We start from the raw sequence: 8,919 nt of genomic DNA on the forward strand, positions 1-8,919 counted from the left end.
TTAAACGTTTTCTGTCATAAAATTTGCCATGGTTATGGTGTTTCCTCTCAGCAATAGAAACCCTAACTAAGACATCATGTCAGTAGTATAATGTGAGTAAAGGAAAGTCCAAGATCTTCTGTATGATATAGTCACCTCATTAGACCAGAAAATTCATTATAAATTATTTTATAGACTGTCATTTAACTCATACAAATTTCATAAGTAGCTTTTCTCACTTTTTATTTCTTCCAACATACAAACAGGTTTCAAATTCAGATTACTGCTCTGATGGCACAAGTAGCAAACATGAAGTGTGTTGGGCACAATAGAGGGTGCAGTCATGAGGGAAAAGTCAGTTCATGATCACTAAGAAACACATAATTAAAATCAAAGAGACTTTCAACACATAACAGGAGCCAAATGGTCAACTCATGTGAAGTTTCGTTTTATGACATTGTTTATAAGTGCTGACCATTGGGATGTTATTCTCTTAATTTCTTTATGTAAAACTGGCAATGTGGTGAGGAAGTTCTGCAAAAGGCATTTGCAGCTTCACAGTAGAAACTGGGCAATACTAAGGACTCCCATCTGTGAAGGAGGAGACTTGCGCATGCTCAGAAACCCACTGAATCTAACATCAGGCTTTAAACTGTAAGTGGCTGAGTTTACCTCTCTCAGAGTTAGGGTGAAAGAGACAGGTTCATTCTCCGGTATTCAGTTAAATGATTCTATTTGGTCATGTTCAGAACATGGGAAGACAGAGAGAATCTTTGAATTAAGGTTTTCAATAAATACAAATACAATGAGAACATTTTGAAATAATGTTTAAAAATGTATAACAATGGGAAGAAATCTACTTGGTACCCTGGGTGGAAACCACGGGATCTAGGATATGGTTAACTAAATACTTATCTGTAATTGGAAGCTGTTAAACTTAAATAGTATCATTGTGTAATCTAGAAGTTCCTTACTAATGATTTCACATGAAATCTAGATTCTTTCATGGAAGATTACTGTGTATTTGCAATATATGAATCAAGCAAGTGGGATTTAGTTTCTCCTCCATCACAATGCACAAAAAAATTGCTTTCAGTCAAATGATCCTAAGCATGCAAGGAACATTAAGTAAGTTGACACATGTTTAAGAAAGTGGTAGTTCAATAACATTTGAAAGTCAACATTTCCTTTGATTTCCTTATGGCAAGAAAGGTTATAGATAGCTATTAGAATGCCTATCTTATAAAATTTGGGGATTCATTATATATATAAAGTCAGTTAACATAAAGTAAAATTACATTTCATATTATCCAACTCAGATATAAACAAGGTTCCAGAGTTTTTTAACAAAATCCCACCATGATTTCCTTTATTGGAGTGTGTCAATATGTCCATGTCATCTGAGAGCAGTATCACACTTGACAGTCACAGAAATCTTTCCATATAATAAAACAAATTATTTTCACTTTCTTCTTTTTAGGTATCTATGATGAACTTCAGATAACTTAGGTAATTGAAGTCAATAGTGACTCTTAAGTAAGAACTCCAATCTTGCCTTCACTATCTTGAACTATATTTTAAAATTAATATATTCACGTTGCTTGAGGCAAACAATAGTATATGAACATTTCTCATATTTATCAAGATTTTTATTCTTTCTGCTTAACTTTACCAAAATTAGCATTGTGCTGAATTTTTTGGTAAAAATATGATAGAACTATTTAGAACTATTTCCTCAGGCCCTTTATTTATTTTTCATCACATTTTAGTTTTACTTTTTGCATGTGTTGGTAGCATAAGTTCCTATGCTCAATAGGTCCAGTTTTTTTTTTTTTTTTTTTAAATTGAATTCAGTAATAGGAAAACCGGTTCAGTGATTGTCTGGGGAGAATTTTGCTCATTCAAGAGCAACACATCTTTCCATCTAAATTTTGAGTGATCTCTTTAAACTTAGAATATTTGCATTGCTTTTGGGTTACAGTGACCTTATCCTAGAACAGACATTTTCTAATGAACACTCAAATAATATCTGTAGTTCTTTTAAAAAGTGTGATGTCTTTCGAACAAGGAGTTCTTTCATTTTCTATTGTTTCCATCATGCATTGTACTGTTAGAACAATTCTAGATATGGTATTCATATTTTCATTTTGGAATTTTATATTAGAGTTGCAATATATAAATCCATAAAAAGTGAAATCTTGCTTAACTAATTACAACTTTGAACCTTTCTTTTCTACTGATTAGTTCTGTTTGTTATGTAAATATAAACTTAGAGATGTATGCAACCACCAAGTTCCTGTTATTTCCATTCCCCACCAAGAGTTAAAAGCTACATTTGCATCACAATGATTTTGTAGGAGTCTTAATATCCTTGTTGGAGTGAAGGAAGTTTTTAAATTGGGAACTAGCATACTCTTTGAAATTAGGGATAAAATTCTCCACTGCAACAATTGATAGAAAGAAATTCCAGAATAGAAAAACAAAACAAAGTCAAGGTCTCCAATAAGTTGATATTCCAGAGAGCAATGAATAAGATACATGCACAAGTCACGAAGAGGCCAAGTTCAATGAAGGAACAGCCAAGTGATATACCAAAGGTAAAGTCCTATTTTACAGCCTATAAATGTCTGTGACAATATTCATTGCATAGTTCATTAATTCTATTAGAGATTTCTATAGGGTAAGGAAAATATTTACATTATAAGAGCAGAAACAACACTATTGGGAAAATAAAATGTTGAATTATTTTTTTGTTTATTAATGGAAGAAAATACAATAAAGTAAATTTCCTCCTTATAAGAAGCTGTTTTATAGAGCCCCATGCATTATGCAGAATACACCTTTCTAAACAATTTGTCAACAACCAAAATTTATTTGTTTTTATCTGAGGAAAGATATCACTTAACAGAAACAGTGAGGAGACAATGACACCAGAAAGCCAAGAGAAGAGGAGAAAGGATGAGGAACATCTATTTTTTGGCTGGTGACCATGGAAGTCATTTGTGATCCTGACTGTTTTTATTATGAGATTCACCATATCTTCAAAATATATCATCCTGTTTTCCCGAGGCTAAATTTAGTTTATTTTTACTTACAATCTAATCAGTCCTATGTTTGTGCCACTTCAACTGAGAAGCCTGATAAAGCCTTACAGAGCCCGGAGGATGTAATTAATTACATGCTCCCTGTATCTATTCTATTTCAGCTGACAGTTATCTAAAATAGTGTTTTAATTACTCATTGATTAGCTTTGTGTTATTAAATACACCACCAAGTAAAATAAACTTACAGCAAAAGCTGAGACAATAAGAAGATCTCTGAAAGTGGTGTGAGGTATTTACACAGTGGAGACTTCTTCATCTGTGCCTAGTAAATCTGTATTGTAGAGTTTGTCTCCTGGAATAAAGAGTGGCAGGAACATGTTTGTTTATCAAGAGCTTGGACATGTATCATTAAAAGATAGAAACAACACTTTTCATCGTAATTACAATGGAAACAAAATGATAGTAAACTTACAAAAGGAAGGTTTTGGTTTCCAAATCATGTTATAATTTTTGCTTTGTAAAATACATCTAGAAATAACTCACATACTCATAGAAATTCAAAACACATGGGAAAGTATTTGAGCCTTATTATTTCAGCGTAATTAATAAAGAAAGTAAATTTAAGAAAATAATTTGTTAGTAGATGCAGTAAATAATTAAGGAGTACTTTAATTAAACAAGGTTAATGACACAGAAAGCTGTATACCTTGTATTTACTTTAAAGAGACATATAAAAGGGCTGGAAGATTGCTCAGTGGTTAAGAGTACTTGCTGCTCATGTAGTAGACCTAGGTATGAGTCTTAGCTCCCAAGTTCCAGGGGATCTGATGTCTTATTCTGACTTACATGGGAATCATGCACAATGTGATTTGTAAACATAAATTAAAGCAAAATACTCATATACATATTTATTTTCTTATTGTTTAAGTTTTTCAGACCTCTCAACTAATAGCTAATATTATATATAAATCATTTAGTTACAACTTATGATTATACATATCACTTCATAACCGATATGCATTCAGCCTTATGTATAAGACAGAGGGGGAAAGTCTCTGAGGATAAGTCTGATATAGAAAATCCAAGTTTCATGCATTCCCAAGCAAGCATCCTCCTCCTTTTATAAGCCTTTAGCTTCTCCTGGAGTTTAATATAACAGGGATGTCAGATTGTTGGCCTTCAAAAGGACATGCTGAGATTTCTGATTCACTTCTCTGGTTCTTGTCTATTAATAAAATTTCTGACAGCATCCTGCTGTGTAGCAAAATTCAGTGACAACTTTCAGATACTTGTTGCCAAGAAAGATTTTTAGTGCATACAGTTTTCAACAGGTATAGTTTAAAATATGAACTTTGTTTTCCTTCGTGTTTTTATTGTTGTGGTATTAATGTGAACTGTACCTTTTAACAGAACTGTAAGTGCATAATACCATCTTCACAAAGACTGAATTGTGTATAATGGATGCCAAGAAAATGTTCATCTTCTCTAATTACAGCTTTATGTGTTCTCTTTAGCAACTCTCCATCCCCTCCTCCTCCAGTTCCTCACAACAAGCCTTAAAGCCTGTTTTATGAGATGTATAAGGTATGAGACAGACTCTTTAAAACACTTTGCTAGTGAAATCATGTTCTTTGTAACTGGCTAAAAATAAATATTTAATATTTCTCAATATAACCTCAAGGTTCATCTATGCTTTAATATCTGACATGGTTTGATTTAACACTGAATAGCATTTTATTACATATTTACACAAGCTTCTTTTACAAATTTATATATCCGGGAGGACATAGGTTGTTTCTACATCTTAATCATTTTTATCAGTGCTTCAATATATGTGGGAGTGTAAACAATCTTTTGACTTTCTGATATAAATTATGTTTTATAAACAAACAATAATCAGGATTGCTATATAATATAGTAGTATCAATTTTGGTAAATTTCCGTTTTCTGAAGAACTTGTATATAGATTTCCTTAGATGTTGTACAGTTCTTAATTTTCACTGATAAGATATAGGATTCCAATTTTGTAACAGTCTGTCTGTGTACATGTCAGTAGACAACATGGTGGACTCATTTTCTCCTCTCACAATATGGATTCCTAAGATCAAATGCAGAAATTCAGGTTGTCAGCCAGGGTGGCAGCTTCCTTTTACTTGTGCAGTTACTTACCTGCTCAGAATTCCAACTTTTTCATCTTCTAAAACATATTTTTAATGTAAAATAATAGCCACCCTGAATGACTGAGATAACATCTCATTGTGGCATTGGTTTGCTTGTTCCTGATGCTGAAAAACATTTGAGCACCATTATCAATACTTTTAAACTGCTTTTGCAACATCTTTGGAGACATGCCCCTCCAACTCCCTAACCTATGCTTTATTTGGTTATCAATATTTTTGCTATTCTGCTGCATAATTATTTATTCATTTTGTATGATAACTCTTCATTGTTATGTACGTTCTTTGAGAATAATTTCTATCATTTTCTACAATGGTTTTTACTCCTTTGACTATATTTTTTCTGTTCTGCTGATAATTTTGTTTCAGTTAGCACCCAGTGTTTCTTCTTGTCAGTGAGCTTTTGTTGTATCTAGTAAATGTTGAAAAACCAATGTTATAAAGCTTTACCCACAAGGATCATTTCTAGAATTTCAAATATTAAGATATTTTACCTGATTTTAGGCATGATTTGAAATATATAATTGGTCTAATTTTGAAATTTAGAGTTATGAATGTCCAGCATTTCCAGTACTATTTGTTGAAGTGATTATCAATTCTTCATTGTAAAGTCTTAGCACTTTGGTGAAAGATCATTCGTTCTCTCTGTGTATATTTAATATTGTCATGTCTATTCTGCCTCATAAAGCTGTGAAAAATTTCATTGCATTTTTTAAAACAAATATTAAAATAAATCTAATTTTCTTATGGAATGGCTAAATATCTTGAACAGTTTGAATAATATTGAGAAAGAACAAAGTTGAAGGCAACACATTTTCTGTTTCCCACATGTATTTCAATGTTACAGTATTTAAAACAGTGTGTTAATGGAAAGACCATCCTATTATTTAGGTTATCTATCAGTCCACTACACAGTGCTGTTTACAGAGTTTATCTGTAATCTTGCTTTGTTGTTCAGAAAAAAAGAATCTTTAGCATAGAGCAAAGTTTAGAAATCATCCTCTAACAACTGACCCTAGATCTCGGGAGCCCATGGACTCTAGATCATCAGCTTTGGAGCCTGCATGGGAGTGATCTAGACCCTCTACATGTGGGTGACAGTTGTGTAGCTTGGTCTGTTTGTGGAGCCCCTAGCAGTGGGACCAGAATCTGTCCCTGAAGCATGGGGCTAGCTTTTTGGAACCTATTCCCTATGGTGAGATGCCTCACTCAGCCTTGATGCAGAGGGGAGGAGCTTGGTCCTGCCTCTACTTGATATGACATGCATTGTTGACTCCATGGGAGGACTTACCCTTTCTGAGGAGTGCATGGGGAGGATGGAAAGGAAATGACAGCAGGGCAGGGGGAATAGGAGGAGAGAAAGGGCGGGAAACTGTGGCTGGTATATAAAATAAATTTAAAAAAAGAAAGCAAGAAATAGTCCTCTAAGAAGTTACTCTGAAAATCTGGATGAAACAGAAGACAGAATTCCCCAAAGACACAGAACAGATCAAATGTCAGTAACTGATTTGATGCTTAGTTATGTTCTATATTTTGTCACAGAAGAAACACTGTAAAGCATACTTGCTTTCTGCTTTGGTAAGTAATGGATTAAGAAAAGCAGGATCCTCCTACCATCACCTACTCTCATTTCTGTGGAGTCACTTAGAAACTTACCTGTAAAGAGTAAAGGAGAACATGCATCTTTATATTTAAGAGAATAATGATCATTTGCTGAAGCTGAAGATTTCTTGGTGGACAACAATGTGGTGTTGGTGTGGAAATAAAGAAGTCAGCAAAGGAATAAGAGAGAATAAAGCAAACGGAGGAACTTCTACATACAAGGAACAGTTTGCTTTAAGTCTTTGTATGAATCACCTTTAAATGCTTATATTAAACCCGTGAGCTAGGTCGCATTGTTGTCACAATTTATACTTATAAAAACTAGGGCAGAGAGATAATATAACTTATAGATGTTTTAACCAAAGGCAGTCAAGTTTTCATCTGAGTTCAGGCACCACACACTTAAATGTCACCAAGGGAACATAAGAGATGGTGCTTTTTCCACTCCTGCCATCGACAAAGTAATAACACCCAGACAAACACCCTGCAAACAGGAGTAAGTTTCTTCTCTAGTATGCTGACCACTTATTCCAGTTAATAACGGAGCTAGGCATTATGTAAGATATTCAATAAGAAACTGTGGCTATGATCTTGTCATTTGTGAACTTATGGCTGTATTTATTTGCTAAGTCCTTTCTAGCAAATTACAACAGACTCACTTCCCTAAGCAATTAATGTTTCATAGTTTTGGAAACTGATGTCCACAATGAATGTGTAGACTGATTTTGTTTCTTCTATTGACTTTCTCATTTTTCTTAAAGATGGCCATTGCTTTATTATGTCCTCACATGGCGTTTTTACTGTGTTGCTAAAACTATGAATGACTTTTCATAGCTGGTAATGGTTCTTACTCTTTCGACCTCATTATACAGAATTATCTCCTTGAAGTTTCTATTTCCAAGTACAAACTCGGGTCATTTTTAATATAAATGTATTAGTTTGCACATAAATATTATAAACATAGAGCAGTGTATGGTTTATGCCCTATAAACATTTATATTATGTGTATATACATATGCATTATTGTTGGTTTTATTTTTCACTTGACTAATATTTCTTTGTTAAACAGGAAATATAACCAGTCTTATATAATTATTTAGAGATAATTCTGATTCATTAACCCTAAGAGAATTTCTCATTAATTTTCACTTTGAGAAGCATTTTTCCTTGTAAAAATGTCACAAATAATGAGGTTTTATCCTAGCTATCAATATCTAAAAGATCTACCACCTTTAATTAAATATGACAAATGATATTTTGTTAATTCATATGATATCAGATCTTTGCACGTTATGATCTAAAGAATGTAACTGTGGAAATATATGTAGTGACAAATGAAAAATTATTGTATTCTGAAAGAGATGGGCCCATAAAAGCTCATCTACGAAAAGGGAGAGTTCTCTGAAGTTAGGATTATAAAATGCCTCATAAATATAAGTAAAAGGAATTTTTCTTTAAATCATGAATTGAAAATGGCAGAAAAACCAAGTGTGTGAGAATCAAGGTGGGATGAGCTGATGGTATGTGTGTTCAGTTAGGCTAGAGATTTTTCAGTGTTTTCTCCTACAGTTCAAAATGGAGAGTGCTGACACAGGAGGAGGGCTGACCAATATTTAAGATACTGTGGAAGATAAAGCTGCTTAGGTTTAACAAAGTACAAGAACCAGAAAGACAAAGGCCCCATGTTCTCTTTCATCTGGGGTACTTAGCTCTAAATCTTCAGAGGTGAAGGCAATTCTTCTCTCTTTCTAAATATACAACACAGCTCAGTTGCAGGACTCCAAAGAACGAAGAGACTCCTTATGATGGGTCTAGCTTTTATAGGACCAGACAATATTATGTAAGCTGTCAAGCAGAGTAAGCAATCAATAGTGCTATTTAGCTGTAACCTCTATAAATTGCAACTATGAGCAGTGTGGCAGGATTTCTGTGATGGGACAGTAGTGGCACTCTTACCTTAGTGGTAACCAAGAGCTGTTGACTTAGACTCAAGGGCCACTAAATAGGAGAGAAATCGTAGCTCGTATTAGAATTCTAGCCCACTACCCAGGGCTAGTGAGGTCACTGCTCTAGGAAGAGAACCTACAACTTTACTAAACTAGTATAACCCCCAATTG

This window comes from Peromyscus californicus, unplaced genomic scaffold (genome assembly GCF_007827085.1).
Source record: "Peromyscus californicus insignis strain IS unplaced genomic scaffold, ASM782708v3 Scaffold_12__1_contigs__length_115047231, whole genome shotgun sequence".
In the NCBI taxonomy this organism is placed as follows: Eukaryota; Metazoa; Chordata; class Mammalia; order Rodentia; family Cricetidae; genus Peromyscus; species Peromyscus californicus.